This window comes from Trichechus manatus, unplaced genomic scaffold (genome assembly GCF_000243295.1).
Source record: "Trichechus manatus latirostris isolate Lorelei unplaced genomic scaffold, TriManLat1.0 scaffold00044, whole genome shotgun sequence".
Lineage (NCBI taxonomy): Eukaryota > Metazoa > Chordata > Mammalia > Sirenia > Trichechidae > Trichechus > Trichechus manatus.
The window spans coordinates 17388769-17411068 of NW_004443980.1; positions in this window are offsets into that span (position 1 = coordinate 17388769).

Here is a 22300-nt window from a genome sequence, read left to right on the forward strand (position 1 = left end):
ACCTCCCCAAACGGAATACACAGGAATCAAATCGACTACATCTGTGAAAAGAGACAATGGAAAAGCACAAAATCATCAGTCAAAACAAGGCCAGGGGCCGACTGCAGAACAGACCAACAATAGTTCATATGCAAGATCAAGCTGAAATGAAGAAAATTAGAACAAATCCACGAAAACCAAACTAGGACCTTGAATATATCCCACGTGAATTTAGAAAACGTCTTGAGAATAGATTTGTTGCCTAATGACTGAAGACCAGGAGAGCTGTGGGATTACATCAATAACATCACACATGAAGAAAGCAAGAGGTCATTATAAAGACAGGAAAGAAAAGAAAAGACAAAAATGGATGTCAGAAGAGACTCTGAAACTTGCTCTTTAACATTGAGTAGCTAAAGCAAACAGAAGAAATGAAGTAAAAGAACTGAATAGGAGATTTCACAGGGCGGCTCGAGAGGACAAAGTAAAGTATTATAATGACATGTGCAAAGACTTGGAGTTAGAAAACCAAAAAGGAAGACCATAGTTGACATTTCTCAAGCTAAAATAACTGAAGAAAAAATTCAAGCATCAAGTTGCAATATTGAAGGATTCTATGGGGAAAATTTTAAACTACACAGGGGGCATCAAAAGAAGATGGAAGGAATACACAGAGTCGCTATACCAAAAAGAATTGGTCGGCGTTTAATCATTTCAGGAGACAGTATATGATCAGGACCAATGCTACGGAAGGAAGAAATCCAAGCTGCACTTAAGGCATTAGTGAAAAACAAGGCTTCAAGAATTCATGGAATACCAATTGAGATGTTTCAACAGACGGACGGAGTACTGGAGGTGCTCACTCGTCTATGTCAAGGAATACTGAAGACAGCTGCCTAGCCAATCAACTGGAAGAGATCCATATTTGTGCCCATTCCAAAGAAAGGTGATCCAGCTAAATGCAGAAATTATCAAACAGTATCATTAATATCACACACAAGTAAAATTTTGCTGAAGATATTCAAAAGCAGTTGCAGCAGTACCTAGACAGGGAATTGCCAGAAGTTCAAGCTGGATTCAGAAGAGGATGTGGAACAAGGGATATCATTGCTGATGTCAGATGGATCTTGGCTGAAAGCAGAGAGTGTCAGAAAGATGTTTGCCTGTGTTTTATTGACTACGCAAAGGCATTCGGCTGTGTGAATCGTAACAAATTATGGATAACACTGCAAAGAATGGGAATTCCTGAACACTTAATTGTCATCTTGCAGAACCTGTATATAGATGAAGAGGCAGTCATTCAAACAGAACAAGGGAATATTGGGTAGTTTAAAGTCAGGAAAGGTGTGTATCAGGGTTGTATCCTTTCACCATATTTATTCAATCTGTATGCTGAGCAAATAATCCGAGAAGCTGGACTATGTGAAGAAGAAGGTGGCATCAGTATTGGAGGAAGGCTCGTTAACAACCTGCGTCATACAGATGACACAACCTTGCTTGCTGAAAGTGAAGAGGACCTGAAGCAATTACTGATAAAGATCAAAGACTACAGCCTTCTGTATGGATTACACTTCCACATAAGGAAAAAAGAAATCCTCACAACTGGACCAAGAAGCAACGTCATGATAAATGGAGAAAAGATTGACATTGTCAAGGGTTTCATTTTACTTTGATCTACAATCAACACCCATGGAAGCAGCAGTCCAGAAATTAAACGATATATTGCATTGGGCAAATCTTCTGCAAAAGACCTCTTTAAGCGTTAAAAAGCAAAGATGTCACTTTAAGGACTAAGGTATGCCTAACCCAAGCCATGGTATTTTCAGTCACCTTATATGTATGCACAAGCTGGACAATGAATAAGGAAAACCAGAGAAGAATTGATGACTTTGAATTATGTTGTTGGTGAAGAACACTGAACATACTATGGACTGCCAGGAGAATGAACAAATCTGTCTTGGAAGAAGTACAGCCAGAATGCTTCTTAGAAGCAAGGATGGAGAGACTTCGTGTCATGCACTTTGGACATGTTATTAGGAGGGACCAGTCCCTGGAGGAGGACATCATGCTTAGTAAAGTAGAGGGTCAGCGAAAAAGAGGAAGATCCTCAATGGGATGGATTGACACAGTGACTGCAACAATGAGCTCAAGCATAACGATGACCGTGAGGATGGCACAGGACCAGGCAGTGTTTCATTCTGTTGTATACAGGGTTACTATGAGTTGGAACCGACTCAATGGCACCTAACAACACAACAGTGCATCATGAGAACCAATATGTGTAGAAGATAAGAAAATGGAAACTGAAATAATATTATGTAGATTCCTAGCCCAGCTCTGAAACTTATTATATGTGTGACACAAGAACATTATTTAAACTTTTTATGTCTTAGTTTTGTCATCTGTGAAAGAGTGATTATAATGGTAACCTAATTCATAGGGTTTAAGTAGAATTTAATTAGTGAATACACACGCCTGGTATATGAACAGCTCTAGATTAATATTATCTGTTACTGTTTTTCAGGATTGATGCTGACCAATAGGTGCTTGGTCCTGCTATGCTGATACTTCTAGTGTTGTTGCTATTACCTCTGGTGAGGGAGATACCCACACACCGTGCCTTCCTTGATCAAACCCATGGTTATTGTCTTAGTTACTGTCTTAGTTATCTAGTGCTGCCATAACAGAAACAGCACAAGTGGATGGTTTTAACGAAGAGAAGTTTATTTCCTCACAGTCAAAATAGGCTAAAAGTCCAAACTGAGGGTGTCAGCTCCAGGGGAAGGCTTTCTCTCTCTGTCGGCCTTCTTATCAAACTTCCCCCGGACTAGGAGCTTCTCGGTGCAGGGACACCAGTCCAAAGGACGTGCTCTGCTCCCGGCACTGCTTTCTTGATGGTATGAGGTCCCCCTGTCTCACTGCTTACTTCTGTCTTTTATATCTCAAGCGATTGCCTCAGGACACAATCCAGTCTTGTAGATCAGGTCCTGCCTTACTAACACAACTGCTACCCATCCTCTCTCATTAACATCATAGAGGCAGGTTTACAACATACAGGAAAATCACCCAGTACCAGGAATCATGGCCTAGCCAAATTGATACACACATTTTTTTGGGGGACATAATTCAAACCATGACAGTTATCTAGTACTGCCATAGCAGAAATACCACAAGTGGGTGGCTTTAAGAACAGAAATTTATTTTTTCACAATTCCGTAGACTGAAAGTGCAAATTCAGGGGAGGTCTTACCACGTCTATTTCTGTTTCAAGTAGGCAGCAATCCTTGGTATTCTTGGTCTTGTACATGCATCTCTCTCTGTTTTCTTTCTCTCCTCCCTGTGTGTCTCTGTGTCTGTTATGCTCTTTTAATAACTCAGAAATGATTAGGTTTAGGACCCAGCCTACTCTGGTATAACATCATTAACGTAACAAAAGAAAAACCCTATTTCCAAACAGGTGATATTTATAGGTACAGAGTTGAGGATTTCAACACATATTTTGAGGGGGGGAGCAGAATTCAATCTATAAGAGTCGTTATGGTCAATATCTTTTCAAATGTACCACAAGTCCTTAGCCACCTTCTCCTCACCATAGTAGCCAATAAACGTCACACGCAAAAGACATCTGTAGGTTTGAATAAATCAGTTTTCAAGAATAAATGAGTATGAGCAATAGGAACTTAGAATCTATAGATCAGAAACAATTGCTAAGGTAATATTATAACATTACTTAAACTTTTGTCATTTTAACTCAGCCAATACAAACTGAGTATTAATGACGTGCAAGGCAATGGGTTAAGAGCTAGTGGTGGGAAGCAGGATGGCCAAGAAATTATAACAGCATAATTCCAGCCTTTAAGAGCTGGTTTCTAATCCAAAAATAGAGGCACGTACATACACATAGCACAAGACACAATTATAAATAAATCCCGATGGCCACACAAAATAAGAAGATATGACTTCCCACTGAGAAAATCCTTCTAAGAAGAAGTTGAAGTATTTGTGCTTAAAGTGTCTGTAGACATTCAATTATCAGAAAGAGAATAAGCACAATTAAAATAGGGGAGATACAATTAGGGAAGATGTGAGGAGCACTTCTCCTTTCTGAGGGTTCTGAATTTGAGCCATTTGTGGAGGTGGGGAGCAAAGACAAAGGTTGCATCAATTAGAGCAATGAATTTCATAAGTCAAAGTCTGGTCTTTTCTCTGTAAGCAAAGAAGAGCCTTTCAAAGTGCATACCTGTGGGAAGACCAAGATTTGTGTTTAAGGATAAATATTCTGATGATAATTTGTAGGACAGAGCTGAAAAAAAAAGTTAGAAGCGCATGGACTCAAAAGAATCTCACTTTCAGATTTCTTTCCTAGGGATCTTTTTTTTTAAGGTGAGGTGGAGTTAGAATCTATTTTATAGTGATTTTTAGAATTTGTAGGAAGAAAAGGGCACATAAGGAACTAACCCTTGGTGGCTTAAATGGCAGGAACCCTTAGCTGGGTCTCACTCCTTTCCATATCCTCAACTTGCCTGTAATAATATATCACAATAAAAATTAGTTCTGAATTTATTTGAATGAATTGAACAGAATTATAAAGAGAAAAGGAAGACTAAAGGAAATGAAGAAAATTATCTCTAATATTTAGAAAAGAAATAGAGGCAAAAATGATCACACCTGTAACCTATTGTCACAATCAAATAAAGCCTGCCTGTTGATAAAGAGCACTAGGCCTGTGTATGCAGGTGGTCAGCAGCTTCAACAGTGAAAACCAAAGATGCCAAAGATTGTTGAAACTGTCTCTTTGCCAGAAGATCATGGTGGTCACCGTTTATTTTCAGTTGTTTTATAAATAAGGGTTTGATTCCAGAAAATGCTTAAATGTCATTGAAAGGAGTTTTCACAGGTATAAATTCAACTCTGCAGCAAGAATTCTTGGAAATTCTCTTCCTTTCTTTTATATTTTAATGCAGAAGGTTGCCAATTGATTATAGTCCTCAGCTCTGGTCTGTGCTCATATTATATGACTTTTTTTTTTACTTTAATACTGGCGTTTCTCCCCTTCCCTGAACCCTCTGGTGAGTTTTCTATATGATCTTATAAAATGTAAAAGAGTCCTGGTGGCGCGGTTAAGTGCTCAAACTGCTAAACAAAAGGTCAGTGGCTCAAACTCACAGGCTGCTCCTTGGGAGAAAGATGTGGCAGTCAGCTTGCTTCCTTAAAGATTACAGCCTTGGAAACCCTATGGGGCAGTTTTATTCTTTCCTGTAAGTTCCCTATGAGTTGGAATAGACTGGATGGCAACAAGTTTTATAAAATGTATATTGTTTTGTGTGCATATATTTTAAGTGCACATAAATTAATTATGCCACGTTGTTGTTGTTAGATGCCATGGAGTCAGTTCTGACTCATAGCAACCCTGTGTACAACAGTAGAAAAACACTGCCTGATCCTGCACCATCCTCACAATCATTGTTATTATGCATGAGCCCATTGTTGAAGCCACTGTGTCAATCCATCTCATTGAGGGTCTTCCTCTTTTTCGCTGACCCTCTACTTTATCAAGCATGATTTCCTTCTCCAGGGACTGATCCCTCCTAATAATGTGTCCAAAGTATGTGAGATGAAGTCTTGCCATCCTCGCTTCTAAGGAACATTCTGGCTGTACTTCTCCCAAGACAGATTTGTTCATTCTTTTGGCAGTCCATGGTATATTCAATATCCTTCACAAATACCATAATTCAAAGGTGTCAGTTCTTCTGTCTTCCTTACTCATTGCCCAGCTTTCGCATGCATATGAGATAATTGAAAACATCATGGCATGGGTCAGGGGCATCTTAGACCTCAAAGTGACATCTTTGCTTTTTGACACTTTAAAGAGGTCTTTTGCAGCAGATTTGCCCAATGCAATGAGTCTTTCTATTTCTTGACTGCTGCTTCCGTGGGTGTTGATTATGGATCCAAGTAAAATGAAATCCTTGACAACTTCAATATTTTCTCCATTGATCATGATATTGCTTATTGGTCCAGTTGTGAGGATTTTTGTTTTCTTTATGTTGAGGTGTAATCCATACAGAAGGCTTTGATCTTCATCAGTAAGTGCTTCAAGTCCTCTTCACTTTTTGCAAGCAAGATTGTGTCATCTGCATAATGCAGGTTGTTAGTGAGTCGTCCTTCAATGCTGATGCCACCTTCTTCTTCAATCTTGATGCCACTTTCTTCTTCACATAGTCTACATTCTGTAATTATTTGCTCAGTATACAGACTAAGTATAGTGAAAGGATACAACCCTGACTGACACATTTCCTGTCTTTAAACCACGTAGTTTCCCCTTGTTCTGTTCGAACGACTACCTCTTGATCTATGTACAGGGTCCACATGAGCACAATTAAATGTTCTGGATTTCCCATTCTTCCCAATGATATCCATAATTTGTTATGATCCACACAGTTGAATGCCTTTGCATAGTCAATAAAACGCAGACAAACATCTTTCTGGTATTCTCTGACATAGGTCTCAATTTTTCTTTTTTACACTGAGTATTATACTTTTAAATTATCTCTATGTTTCTGTGTGTAAATCTATTCTGTCTTAGTTTCTTAGTGGTGCTATAACAGAAATACCACAAGTGGATGGCTTTAGCAAACAGAAGTTTATTTTTTCCCTGTTTAGGAGGCTAGAGGCCCAGATTCAGGGTGCTTGCCCTTGGGGAAGGCTTTCTCTTTCTGTTAGCTCTGAGGGAAAGGCCTTGTCTCCTTTCAGCTTCTGTTCCTTGGTTCCTTGGTGATCTTCATGTGGCGTGTATCTTCCCCTCTATTTGTGTTTACTTGCTTCTGTGTCTAATCTGCTCTTTTTATAAATCAAAAGTGATTGGCTTAAACATACCCTACACTCATATGACCTCATTAACATAACAAAGAAAACCCTGTTCCCAAATAGGATTACATCCATGGGTGTAACCAGTTGCCATCAAGTCAATTCTGACTCATAGTGACCCTGTAGAACTGCCCCATAGAGTTCTTTAAGGATGCAGACTGCCACATCTTTCTCCTGTGGAGCAGAATTAGAATTTACAATACATATTTTTGAGGGACACAATTCAATCCATAACATATTCCATTGCTTCTAACTTCTGCATTGAATTCCCTGGTGTGCATTGACTTCACTTGGCTTATCCACCTTCAGCAGTGATGGACACCTGATTGACTCTAATCTATATCTGCAATTAAAAAACAAACAAACCCATTGCTGTCTAGTAGATTCTGATTCATAGTGACCCTACAGGACAGAGTAGAACTGCCCCTTAGGGTTTTCAAGGAGCAGCTGGTGGATTGGAACTGCTGACCTTTTGGTTAGCAGTCAAACACATACCCACTGTGCCACCAGGGCTCCATACCCACAATAATGTGGTAGTAAATACCCTTGTATGTTTCTCTTAGAAATCTCTGTGATAATCTCCTGGTAGTGGCATTGCTGAGACATAGGTTGTACTTACTTATACAAATTATAAACAAGCTGTTCTCCAGAATGAGTGCAGCAGCCTTCACTCTCACAGCAGTGTGTGTACATTCGCATACCCCTACATCCTCACCAACACTTGCAATAATCTAGCTTTCTAGGTTTTGCCAAAACTGATGGATATAAAGTGATATCTTATTGTTCTTTTAATTTTTAATGAGTTTGAGCATGTCTGCAATATGCCTATTATTTTCAGCTTTTTGTGTTTCCTCTTCTGTGAAATGCATGTTAGCGTCTTTTACATATTTTTCTAACATGGTTCCTGTCTCTTTCTTGTTGGTATACAGTAGTTCATTATTTATTCCTCATACAAACACCTCATCATCATTAGGCCTTGCAACAATAATTTTTCAATCTGTCACTGTTATCTTTGCCCCAAATATTTTTTTTTCCACTGAGCACAAATGCTTAATTTTGTTGTAATCAAATTTTATCAATGCGTTCATCTTATTTATTTATTTATTGTTTTGGTGGTTTCGTGTCAGAAGTCCTGCCTCACCCTGCAGTAACAAAGGACACTACGTTACTTCAAATTAACTGTAAAGTTTTACCATTCCCGTTTTAATTTTTTTTCCATTTTATTTCTAAGCATTTGTATCCATACTATTTCATCAATCTAATCTTACATGCCCTTGAAAACGGGGAAGTCAAGATAAGAAGAAAGGATATTGATGCATCGTAAATAAACTAACAAAATAATAAAGATGTTGAGATCTTTGGTAGTGAAGAAGATAAGCAGGGGTATACCCGGCAGGATTGAATCACATAAAAGCTACTAAATAGCAGATTAACATGGAAGAGACCCTTTAGACTGAGTCTTCAGAAAACATTCCTGCCACTAAATACTATTGGTATTATAAAACAATTACTTCAGACAAACGACGACAATAGAAATCCCCTAAAAAGATTTATAGCTACTAAACAGAAATGCTAGAATATCAGGTACATCAACTGGTGTTTAACAGATGGAGGAGTGGTTTGTTAGCTCATTTCCAGTTTTAATTTCCGTGTTCGATTAACTATTATTCATTGTTTACTTAGCTGTGCTTTTGTAAGAAGAAATGTTGTGAGGGTTTGGAATATATAATGGAGCAGAAACACAATGAACTTGTACATGAACAAAAGTAGCTATTAACTTAGTTTCTCTTTAACAACAATTTTAAACAAGTGCTGGTCCACTCGACTCAAAGAAAATGTTTGTTTATTCTTTAACCAAACATACATTGAATAGAGACTCTTATTTTCCGGTTCCCTTGATTCTCTTTTTCCCATTTAAAATGAATAACTCTTTATTGGAATAACAGCAACTACTGTCCTTATGCAAATACAAGTGAGGCGTATTCCCACTTGTTATCAATGCTTTGACAGCAGAAGCTTAAGTTCAAGAATAATGTTTCCTTTTATTTAGTTTTCTTAAATAGACCTCTTTCACCCTTTAGAAACTCTGTCGGTCTGAGATAGGTTTCTTAATGTATTCAATGCTTTGATGATAACTAGAGCAGAAGCTGTATGCAACTGTCAATAAATACACAGGGGGAGGAAAAAGCATTATGAAATCACTCAAGATAAAATTTATTGGTGAGAACTGGGGCTGCTTTCATTAGTCAACTGTCTCATTTCACCTAGGTATATTGCTTTTATTTTATTTTATTTTTTTTTCACTTACCAAGGAGCATATAGCAGAAGCTAAAGGGCTGGTAAAGGCTCACTCATTGATTTATAGAATGCACAAGCCTCCTGGCCTTCACTGGGCTGAAGTTTACCTGAGTGATTCTTATACACCTAAATGATGACACCGTCTTCAAGTGGTGATAAAACACCAAGTCTGGACCACGTTAAACCAGCCAGGCATAGAGGACAGCCATCTTCCCACATCCTCATTCCTGTTGATAAGATTATATATCACTGGGACAACAGCATGCCAATTCCAGATATGAAATGCCTCTTCGTTCTCTCACATACGGTGAGGAAAAGCATTTCCAAGTTTGCAAGCTCTCCAGGGCTAATCGTGACAAGTTGATTCTCACCAGGTGACAACCATTTCACTCAGCACTATCAGAATGTGGACTCTGTAAGCCAATTTGAAATGCATTGTTATGATCTGGTTTTAGAATCTTATCTATTTTCACAGAATGGGGTCAACAACTGGCAGCTGGGAGCAACAGATTATGAAGGGTATATGGAGATTCTCTTGATTTGTCACTCTGGAGTGCTATCTCTATCATCTTGCTCTCTGTCTCACTCCCTTCTCTTTTTTCTTTCATTCTTGCTCTCTCATAGTGGAAGGAGAATTAACACTGGTGTTGTATTGATCTAGATTCAAATCCTGATTTTGACATTTAATATCTGAGCACCTGTTGGCAAGATATTTAACTTTTCTGAAAATTAATGTCTTTATTTGTAAGATGAAGTTACCTCATTGTGTTGGTTTAAGGACTGAATTAAACTTATTTTTTTTAATAATTTATTTTATTTTTTGTTGTTGTTGTTGAGAATATATGCAGCTAAAACATAAACCAATTCACATTTCTTCCTGTACACTTCAGTGACTTTGATTATGTTCTTTGAGTCGTGCAACCGTTCTCACCCTTCTTACTGAGTTGTTCCTCCCCCATTAATATAACCTCACTGACTGCTAAGATTCCTAGTTGCTGCTGTCACTTTGATCCCATTTAGATAGATCTTAAAAGAGCATAATGGTCAAGACAGACACTCTTTACTAGTTAAGCTAAACCATTGTTTGGTTTTAAGAAGATTTCAGGGGATATTTTTGGTTTAAGTTTTAAAGATTATTTTAGGGCAATAGTTTCAGGGTTCATCCAGTCTCCATGTTTCTAGAAAGTCTGGATTCCATGAGGATTTTAAATTCTTTTCTGCATTTTCCCCCTTTTGATGAGAATTTTTTCTATAAAATCTTTGATCAAAACGTTCAGTAATGGTAGCCGGCACCATCCAGTTCTTCTGGTCTCATGGAAAATGTGGCAGTTGTTTATGAAAGCAATTAACCATGCATTTCTTTTCTTCTCCTATTCCTGACTCTCCTTCTTCCTCAAGGTGAATAGAGACAAGTTGTTGTGCCTTGGATGGCTGCTTGCAAGCTTTTAAGACCCCAGACACTATGCAAGGAACTAGGAGGTAGAACAGAAGCACTAAACACGTTATAAAGCCAATTAACTGGGACGTCCCATGAAACCATGACCCTAAACTTCCAAACCACGAACCAAATCCCATAAGGTATTTAGCTGTACATAAGCAGCCTCAGCAGCTATCTTTTTTTTTCTGATGTTGTTGTAAATGTATTTGTCATGGATTGAATTGTGTCACCTAAAAATATGTGTCAACTTGACTAGGTCATGATTCCTAGTGTTGTATGATTATCCACCATTTTGTCATCTGATGTGATTATCCTGTGTGTTGTAAATCCTACCCCTATAATGTTAATGAGGCAGGATTAGAGGCAGTTATCTTAATGAGGCAGGACTCAATCTATAAGATTAGGTTGTGTCTTAAGCCAATATCTTTTGAGATATAAAAGAGAGAAGAGAGCAGAGAGACAAGGTGACCTCATACCACCAAGAAAGGATCACCAAGAGCATAGCACATCCTTTGGACTCGGGGTCTCTGCACTGAGAAGCTCCTCAACCAGGGAAAGATTGATTGCAAGGACTCCCTCCAGAGCCAAGAGAGAGAAAAAGCCTTCCCCTGGAGCTGTCACCCTAAATTTGGACTTTTAGCCTACTAGACTGTGAGAGAATAAACTTCTGTTTGTTGAAGCCATTCACTTGGAGTCTTTCTGTTATAGCAGCACTAGGTAATTAAGACAATATCTATGATGCAATTTTTGCCAATTCATCTTTTTACAGGTGTACTACTTATTGACAACAATTACATTAACTGGCTGTGCAACTCTACCCTTAATCAATGCAATTTTTCTATCACCGTAAACCAAAACCCAGTACTTCATAAGCAATAACCCCTGCTTTTCCCCTTACTCCTGCCCTTGGTAATCACTAATAAACTTTGGTGTCTATACATTTGCCTGTTCTTGCCTTTTTATATAAGTGAGGTCATAAAATATTTGTCTTTTTGTGATTGACTTATTTCACTCAGTATAATGTCTTCAACCTCCATCCATATTGTAACATGTATAAAGACTTCATTTCTCCTACTGGCTGAGCAGTATCCATTATATGTATGTACAATGTTTTGTTCATCCATTTATCCCTTGAGGGGCATTTTAGTTGTTTCCACCTTTTGGCTGTTGTGAATAGTGTTGCGATGAATATCAGTATACAGGTATCTGAGTACTGCTTTCAAGTTTTTTGGGTATATACCTAAGACTGGAATTCTGGGTCATGTGGAAATGCTGTTTTTAGTTTTTTGAGGAACTGCTACACTATTTTCCACGAAGTACTCAGATGCTGAGTTCTCAACACAGCACCCTGGTATTTGCCTTTTATTAAATGTTAGTATGTTCAAACCCCATCCTATGTTGGATTTTGAATAAGTCATTTTATAGCTATCAAAGACTATAAACTACAAATTGCAATGATACCTGAGAAGGAAGATTAATTGGATTTAATTTGAAATGCTGTCAGTGAGAAGTAAATGTTTTTAGAACTGAAAATGTAACCAATAGTAGACACTTCATTTAAAATGGATCATGATATTTGAACGTAATGGTATAATGAAAAGCAAATGTTTCCTACTATATTATTACAGAAAACAGTATCCTGTATTTGTCCTGGGTCCTCTTGCCATTAATTCTCTAATTTTAGTTAACATAGTTCTAAAACACCCCAACGTGTCCAATATATTGGCCAATGTATCATGTACCTTTGCAAAAACTGCTCTAGACATTTGTCGGTGTAAACAGTAGAGCGATGAAATCTGAGGATGCTGAGAAAGAGCTCAAGAGGCGACTGGCTACTACAGCAAGAATGCTTTCACATTGACTTGTCTTCTGACCTAATTCTACATCCTTGCTTACAGACATTCTGTGAGTTAATATCTCAGGATTCTGGCTCTTTTTGGATACTGAAGCTTTCATTTTCAGCTTGAAATAGTTCCCCTAGTTCCTCCATCCATAGTTATGCTGTATTTTTGTTTTGTTTTTATTTGTCTGGGTGCTGAGTTATCCTGACCTTATTTCTGGTAATTTTAAAAACCTTCCCATAAATACATCACCTGACTTTGGTGGGTTTTAGAGCTTTTCTTCTTTCACAGAAAGCTTTTCAGTTGGGAAACCTTTAGAATCAATGTGAATCAGCTCTTCAGCTCTCTGAGGGCCCAACTGTGCCAAAAAAAAGAAAAACAGCAAGTGTATGGTGCTTTTCAAAGTATCTGTTGTGAAGGGCCAAGTTATCTGTTTGCTTGATTGTTGTTTTGTTTGTTTATTTCCAATCTATCATGGACGGTTTTGAAAAATATGCTAAAATTACTTTCTAGGACAAGGGAAAGATTAGTCCAAAGGACTAATGGACCACAACTACCATGGCCTCCACCAGACTGAGTTCAGTACAACTAGATGGTACCTGGCTACCACCACTGACTGATCTGACAGGGATCACAACAGAGGGTCCCAGATGGAGCTGGAGAAAAACGTAGAACATAATTCTAACTCACAAAAAAAGACCAGACTCACTAGCCTGACAGAGACTGGAGAAACCCCAGAGTATGGCCCCCAGACACCCTTTTAGCTCAGTAATGGAGTCACTCCTGAGGTTCACACCAGCCAAAGATTAGACAGCTGCATAAAACAAAACAAGACTAAAGGGACACAACAGTCCAGGGACAAGGACTAGATGGCAGGAGGGGACAGGAAAGCTGGTAATAGGGAACCCAAGGTTGAGAAGCGAGTGTTGACATGTTGTGGGGTTGTCAACCAATGTCATAAAGCAATATGTGTACTAACTGTTTAATGAGAAACTATTTGTTCTGTAAACCTTCATCTAAAGTACAATAAAAAAAATATTAAAATTACTTTCCAGGGAAATAAATAAGACATACAGAATACAAGTTCCACATATCCACTTCTTTTTATTATTTCTAATTTATTAAATGAATCAGATGTAAAATTACTCTGTCAAATTGCTATAAAAGTTTGTAAGTGCTTTTTCTCAATTTCTGTTATTACCTTATTGTGGACCATTAAAGAAGAGTTTGTGGATACACACAGGTCTACAGTCTAAACTTAGAGTGGTACTTTTCTAATGTATTTTCATACATCACTAGGGGAAATCTATAAAAAAGTGTACAAAAAATACATATATTTACATATATATATACCCACACTTGTGTGTGTTTGTATGTGTATATGCATATACATATATGATTATAGACATGTATATGCATATGTGTATATAACAATATATGTATATGTATGTACATAACTATGTGTGTATATAACTATATGTTTATATACATATTCATTCACATACACACAAACATATATATGTATACATGTATATATACAAACACACACACGTGAATATATATGTGTATACTTTTTTTGTGAATGAGGGAAAGTTGTAGAGAAGAAATAATTAAATAGGCATAGATTCTTCACAGTATTAAGCATGCTTTGAACATATCCAAGTATTTAGCTTTCAGTATTCTTTTAAACACAAGTAGTGATACAAAATCAATAAAAAAAAAAAAAAAATTTCATTAGTGAAGAGAAAATAGTCCTACCTTCAAGGGAAATGGTCAATAGGCAATATTTAAACAAAAATGTAGAACAGTATATATGGACGTGCCAAGATCTGTGACTTTTCCTTTAGAAAAGTTAGAGATCAGTAGAGTCTGAAATGTTGGTCTTTTCCCCTTAAACTCTGCAATCTTCATGGAGGATGTAGATAAAGTGGATCTTGTAAAAAGAGTAAGCTTTAGATAAGTGGAGATAAGCGTTATTAGATAAGCATTATTCCATGAAGATGTAAGAGAAGAGCAAAAGCACAGAAATAGGCACAAATGTGATGTATCCATGGAAAAACGAAGAGATGTATTACCAAGGTTTTAGAAAGAAATATTCTAATAATTTAAACTGGGGGCTGGTTTATGGACATTCTTGAAAAGCAAGATGAGAAGACTGATGTAACTTATAGAAATAGAAAATCTCTGAGGGATTTTGATTTGGAGAATGACATAATAAACACGGTATATTGGCACTGAGAAGGACTCTGCACTGTCATCAGCAAAGAAATTTGGGAATCAGTGAAAAACACTGGTAAGATAATAACATTTTTCTCAGACGGCTCAGGTGGAAGTAATGACATGTTCAGTTAATACTGGATTCCTTTGTTTTCAAAATTGGCTCGGGGATTGGTGAATACTCGTTTTTTATTGCTAATGAAGAAGGACCCAATACATGATAGAAGGAAGAATGCACTTGGCTCATGTGAAGTTGCCTCTGAAGCTTTTGAGAGTTAACACTCTTGGTGATGTATGCTTTTCCTTATGTAATTCAGAAGACACTTAGTCACAGCCATTTCCGGTGAAGAGACCAAACTTGATCCAAGCTTCCAAGTGTTTTCTATGCATTGTAAGACCAAAACTTACAAAATTTAGTCTTCCTTTTTAGGAGCATGCAGAAGACCAGCAGGAAGAGGAAAAAGCCTTCATCATCTGGCTGAAATCGAATGTGTTTGTACAACACAGAAAGACAAGATAAAGTCTCCACTATCATGTGAGCAACTGTGGAGAAGCTACAAAAAGAGGGATTAAAGTCATAGTGACTAAGTCACCATGACTATGAGGAATCTGTCTAAATTAAGAACTAGAAAGATAGAGGAAACTATGGGAGAACTTCAATAAGAATTAAGAAAATGGTTAGGGCTGCAAGGGAGGAGATGCTATATGAGAAACCCTCAAAACTTTCAAAGAGTAAAGCCTTGCCTTGCTTATTACTTTATTTCATCCTCCAACCCCTACCCCTGGATTTGTGTGTTATAGGTGATGAAATAGTTTAAATTCCAATTCCCAGACCTCCAGTACTGTACTGCACTGTAATACTTACTGGAATCCTGAAAACAATCATCTTCATTAGACATCTCTGTGTGCTAATTTAGGGTTGTTGGGAAGATCAGGACCCAAAAGAAAATCATGGATTGCCAAAGAGTCAATTCTGATTCATAGCAACTGCTTGTGTGTCAGAGTAGAACTGTATTCTGTAGGGTTTTCATGGCTGATTTCTTGGAAGTAGATCACCAGGCTTTTACTCCGAGGTGCCTCTGGGTGGACTTAAGCCTCTAAACTTGTAGTAGCAGCTGAACAAGTTAAGTGTTTGTACCACCCAGGGACTGCACTCAAGAGAAGGGCAGCTGCTAGTCTTGTGGTCCAGAGGAGCACAGGCCTTTCCTTTGGGGAGATTACTAGGCAGTGGGTTCTCCCCAAACTTGAGAGATGGAAGGGAACTGCCCCCTGAGAGTAATGATAGGTACCCCTTTAGAATGAGAGGGGACAGGCCACAAGCGTTGTATTAGAAAGGCTGTGCTTGTTTAAAATGCAAGAATGTGAAGACATCAAAATCCTAAAAGAATATATAATGCTTATCACTTCCATGAACATGTATTTACTGAACATCTACTATGTCCATTGAACATCTACTGTGCCACTGCCATTGAGATACTGGATAATCTATCAGGAGAGACAGAAACAACAAAGAAAAGGTACAATGCATTGTGATAAATAATTAGAAGCTAAATTCTGTGGAACAAACACTATGAATCATAAAATAAGAGAAAGGGCATCAGTGTGGGGTGGAAAAGGGAGGGAGGAACTCTCCAAGGACGTGAAGCAGAGGTTAGCCATAAATGACAAATAATATTCATATAAGAACATATTACAGAGGACATAAGAGTCCCTGCTAACCAAAAGATTGGAGATTCCAGTCCACCCAGAGGTGCATCAGAAGAAAAGCCTGATGATCTACTTCTGAAAAATCAGCCATTGAAAATCCTATGGAGCACAGTTCTGTTCTGACACATATGGGGCCACCATGAGTCAAAGGTGACTTAACAGCAGCTGGTTTTATGGGGGATACAAGGGATCCAGTTATGGGGTGATTCTATTCTGAATCCAGTCAATCAGCACATGATTCTTTTCTTGTGTATAAGTTCCAGTGAAATAAATAAATTCATCCGCCTCACAAAGAACCACCTCATGGCATGAGAGTACTCATTTTACCATTATAGTTTGTGTTAGTGTATTCAAAATGTCACATCAGTTTCTAAAGTGTATTTACATGATTTAAAATCATATATATATATATATAAATATATATAACTTTGATATCTAAAATCTCAACTTTCCTATTCATACCTCCTTTTCTTCCTCCTGCACTGACATCTGCTTCCTTGCCCCGTTTTATCGCCTTTTCACTGATAGATAAATACAGGCGATCAGGAGCAGAATAACTTATGTACAGATAAGATGCTTACTGTTTATGATCAATAGTGTTATATCTCGCGAATCCAGCAGCTCAGCTAGAACCATAACAACCAGAGTTTATTACTAGTAAATCAATATGATGTTCCCCTGCCATGCATCTCTTTCAGAATTGGTAGACTGTAAGGATTGTCATTATATAATAAAGTCCATTCTCTTCCAGCCATCTACAAGTTTTTGGATATTGCAAACCTGGGAACAGATTTTTCACAAAAAGAATCTATACTGTGTTTCCACCAAGGGGCAGGCATGCCACTTAGTGGTAACCATAGGTGCTGGTCTCAAAGTGCTCTTCAGAGTGACTACATGCTGAGGGAGAAATGACTTACCCTTTTTAAGGACTCCATTTGAAAAGCTAAAAATGATTTCTTCTCTGTGTCATGGGTGCAAATAAGAAGCCTTCCAAGCACCAGCAGATGCTCTTTTCCCATTGATTTGTATCTCGGGGGATTTTGTTGCCAGGAATATGTGCTCTGATTTTAATCCCAGGTGGAACTTCCTGGCACGTCTCAGGAACGAGAGCATATTAGGCAAACAGACAGACAGCACGTGCTTTAAAAGAGTTGCTGGATGATCTCTGCTTTGATTGTCATGGATCACACAGCAGGCTCTGTGAGCTTTAAGCAGCTCCACTTTCAGGAGTCCTTGTCACAGCCATAGTCTCTGACCCTGACTGGTCCAAAGAATGGATATAATGAAACACTTCTTTTTGCCTGCTAATAAAAGACTCTAAAGCTTCTCGGAGATACTTGAAACCTGATAACATACATGATAGTTTTTTTAGCTTAGGGATCTCATCGGTATCTAAATCTGTCATAATGGATATTTAACCAAAAAGCAAAGCATTTAGAGAACTGACTTGTTAAGTTACTGCTACATTCTCATAATCAGATAGGAGATTCTATCATTGCGATCTCTGCAACAAGACGCTGGCTTGTTTCTAACACCACCTTGGTGGGAATGATTTTAAACAACTCATGTTTTCAGTCAGCCTGCCTCCCACAACAATATACTCTCAGTAAGTTGTATAAGCATAGAAAGCCAGCTTGCATTTCCCTTGATGACTCCAGAAATAGGACTCCAAGGGATCATTATTAGGGCAAAATGGAAATGGGATGAGTTGATAGGCTTACCTGAATCATGTAAAAATTATTTATAGTTCTTTGATGTCATCTTAACAGTGAGCCACACATAGGGATGTGACCTGCAGAGGTAACAGCTGCTTTTACAATGGGAAGGACTACTTGATGTGATGACAAGCGAACTACCGTCCTGTGTTTGGACAGATGCATTGTCTTCTCGACGGAATTTTTCTGCATGGGATGACTTTATTATTGAATATTTCAGGACACTTGGGCTGCATTGTACATCAAAAGATCTGAAGTTACTTGCACATAAAACTAACAGTACACACAAGGCAACATTGAAGCAAAGTCCTCTGAACCAAAATAAGCTGAATAAAAATGAAAAAAAGTGTCCAACTATATTTTGTACTGCACCAGGGAGCCCTGGTGGTGTACTGGTTAAGAGCTCAGCTGTTAACCAAAAGGTCGGCCGTTCAAATCCGCCAGCCTCTCCTTGGAAACCCTATGGGGCAGTTCTACTCTGTCCTATAGGGTCACTATTAGTCGGAAACGACTTGACGGCACCTAACAACAACAACAACGAAATGAAATTTTCTACTATTGCTTGTGTCACCCTTATATATTTTTTAAAATACTTGTAGTTCCTTCTTAGACCAAAATATATCCTAAGGATCTGAGTTTCATAGGCATAATACATTTCTAATGCTCTTTAATTGGTTAATTCTAAATTTAGTTATTATGTTCACAGCATAAAAATTTTCTTTTTGAGTAGTTGTACCCCATATCCAATCCCAATCTGCAGCCTGTCTCCTATATTAATCTTTAAAAAGTTCAGGTACTAGCACTATTTCTGTAGTACACCAGAATATATAAAACCATAGGCTTTTGTTTAAGTCAAATCAGCATTCAAATCCCATGTCTGCTACTTGTTTGCTGAGAAATTTGAGGGAAGTAATCGAAACTCACTAAACTTGAATTTCTTCATTTGCAAAAAATATAATTATTCTTCTCATCCAATAGGATTGTAAAGACTAATTGATTTTAAAACAGTTTATTGAACAGCATCTAGCTTAAAGTAAGCACTGAATATTCATTATGAATTATGAATAGAAATTATAAGATTCTTAGGCACCTAAATATTTTTCCAGTGTAACTTACTTACAAACCAAAACCAAACCCGTGGCCATTGAGTCGATTCTGACTCACAGTGATCCTACAGGACAGAGTAGAACAGCCCTATAGGGTTTCCAAGGCTGTGATCTTTATGGAAGCAGACTGTCACATCTTTCTCCTGTGGTGAAGCTATTGAGTTCTAACCGCTGACCTTTCGGTTAGCAGCCGAGCTCTTAACCACAGTGCCATCAGAGCTTCTGCAACTTAGAGTCATTAAATTTTCTTCTTCGTCAGAAATTCTATTCAGGACTATAGACAAAAAATCAAATGCATTTTACATGTTTGACTTCACTCTGCTGATATTTATTGTGCTGATCTGGGCTCAGGTAAATATTGTTAGAAATAGTGCTGTCTTTTTCATCAAAGAACTATGTATAGAACTTGAATGTCACGAGTTTCACCATGGTACTTCACTCCTCAAATTGTTGACCATCCTCAGCTACAGTATTTATAATCTCACATTTTATATATTTACTAATGTTTTTGCTTAATTATAAAGGGTGAAACTGTGTTCACTTTCAAATTAGATTCAACCCAAGGGATGGCTGTGAATAGAAATTGTGTCCACTGGAGTGTCAAGAATTAGTCATTTCTGTTTTACATGATTAGCTGAAACAACCGACGGATGACTTTTGGACACACTACTCTCCCTCCTGGGCGACCCATGGTCCCTCGGCACCCTGGTTGGAATGCAATGCTCTACATAATTGACAAATAATTCTCACTCATGAATAAATCACGGCTGACCTCCAGACTATTGCCTATAGAACGTGGTACAAATCCCTTCTGTTTTCAATCTTTCCTAAAGTATCTTAGTATTTCTCCTTTCTGACAAAACATATCAATGTCACTCTGAAAAACTTTGATCCATAATGTCACTGTTCCACCTTTTCTTCCTTTTCTGTATAAATATCCATCACTGTTGACATTTAACATTCACAAATGATTGTAGCAGAATCCACTTATGCATGATTGGCTATAATTTTCTATATTTAGACATGTGTTTGGTTCATCCAGAGAATTCCCCATTCTTTATATTCATAGATTGATATCTTAAATCAGTCACATTATTTTTCACAGAACAAATTTAGATAGCTAAAATGTTTGAACTCTTCTTTCTCATGTTAAAAATGTAAACATATGTTTTCCTGCCAGTTAAGGTAGTACATCAGTACAAAAACAATAAATAAATAAAAAAAACTTCTCAAAATCATATTTAAACTATATTTAGAGAATTAGAATTAGAAGGCCTGAGCAATGTCTTTTGACAGAACTGAATCACACTTCAGCCTGACACCTCATATATGTTGGAATCGCTGTTCTTTTCAAATATCATCCAACAAGAAACTTGATAGATTACATGAGACTCCAAATTTGACCTTTCCTCAAATGTGGCCACCAATCTAAATTATTGGCTCAAATGTTAATTCTTTTCTTGTTTCCTGTAATTGCAATTACCTGTCATTAATTCCCACAGAAGATTATGGTATAATATTTATTAGGATACATATTATATTTTATTTTAGAAACTAAGCTTTCTCCCTAATTTTGAGGGAATTATCTGTCATTCCAAAAATAGCTTCCAATAGAACATTTTGTTAACAATACATATACACCCATATATTGTAGACTTACTCTATAATATTCCACCATAAACTACAGTTTGGTTAATTTTAGGTCCAGGGACAATTGTTACTGAAGTACCAAAAGGACTTTACTATAGCATGGTTTCCTCTAAAGTCACTCTTGCTGCTTAGACAAAAAGGAGACCTTTATATAGAAAAATCCAAGTTTAGGATACACACACATATTATGCATGTTTGGGCAAGGTACATCATTCATGAACATACATTTATACACATACACACTGTTATGTTGTTGTTAGCTGCCTTTGAGTTGGCCCTGGACTCATGGTGACTGCATGTGCAATGGACCTAAATGCGGCTCATTCCTGTGCCACCTTCATGATCTATTGGAGATCAGACTGTTGGGATTCACAGCGTTTTCACTGGCTGATTTTTGAAAGCATATCACCAGGCCTTTCCTCCTAGTTCATCTTAGTCTGGAAGCTCCACTGAAACCTGTTTAGCATCATACTCGTTGCCGTCGAGACAATTCCGACTCATAGCAACCCTATAGGACAGAGTAGAACTGCCCCATAGGGTTTCCAAGGAGTAGCTGGTGGAGTCCAATTGCTGACCGTTTGGTTAGTAGCCGAGCTCTTAACCACTAAACAAACCTCCACTACCTGATGGTGGTGATTTCACATGAGTGCCTTGATCAAGAATCAAACCCAGGCCTTCCACACAGAAGAGGAGAGTTCTGCTGCTGAACCAGCACTGCCTGCATATACGCACACATGCATACTCCATAAATGTATCCTCATTTTGTATGATTGAATAATTGCAAAAATTGATTTTAACTGTCAGCCTGGTAATGGCAAGGCAAGTCACAGACATTACAGCTTAAAACAAGCATAGATGTCAGGGAAGGAGGAATGGATATGGACCCTGGCGTGAAGGGCAGCCAGTCTGGAGGACAGTGCAGTGGAACCAGCACAGACTGAAGGGAGGACAGCCTGTCCACTTCCACACAGGCTTCCTAGCTCTGTCATAAACCCTATTTATGTGGCATAACTGCATACACCTTCCCAATCTAGTCAATCTTTCTCCCGAGATCCTCCCTCTCAGCCACTCCCACTGCTAATTTCTCTCAAATGCTTTGTAGCCAGATTGGTTCTTCCTCCTTTGTCTCTGCTGCTTATTTATTTTCATGATCCTTTGAATACAAAGTAGAGCCCATAGCTAGCATATACAGAGCCTTTATGTGCATTGCCAAAGGCATCCTCTCTGAGGAAACTAAAAAGGAAAAGGCCTCCCACAACTCCCACCGGATGCAGTTGGCTTCAGAGTACAAAGTTGAGTAAGCTGAGGGGGAAGATGTCTACCCCCACCTGCAGGCTCTCAGCCAGGCATTCTTGTGAAGGGTACAATTGGCACAGCCCTGTGTGTCAGCCTTAACGGGAAGCCTACGCTTGGTCCACATTACATATACTATAATAACTTGTAATGGTTTGAACTAACTTAATTTTCTCAGCCCCCTGCTGT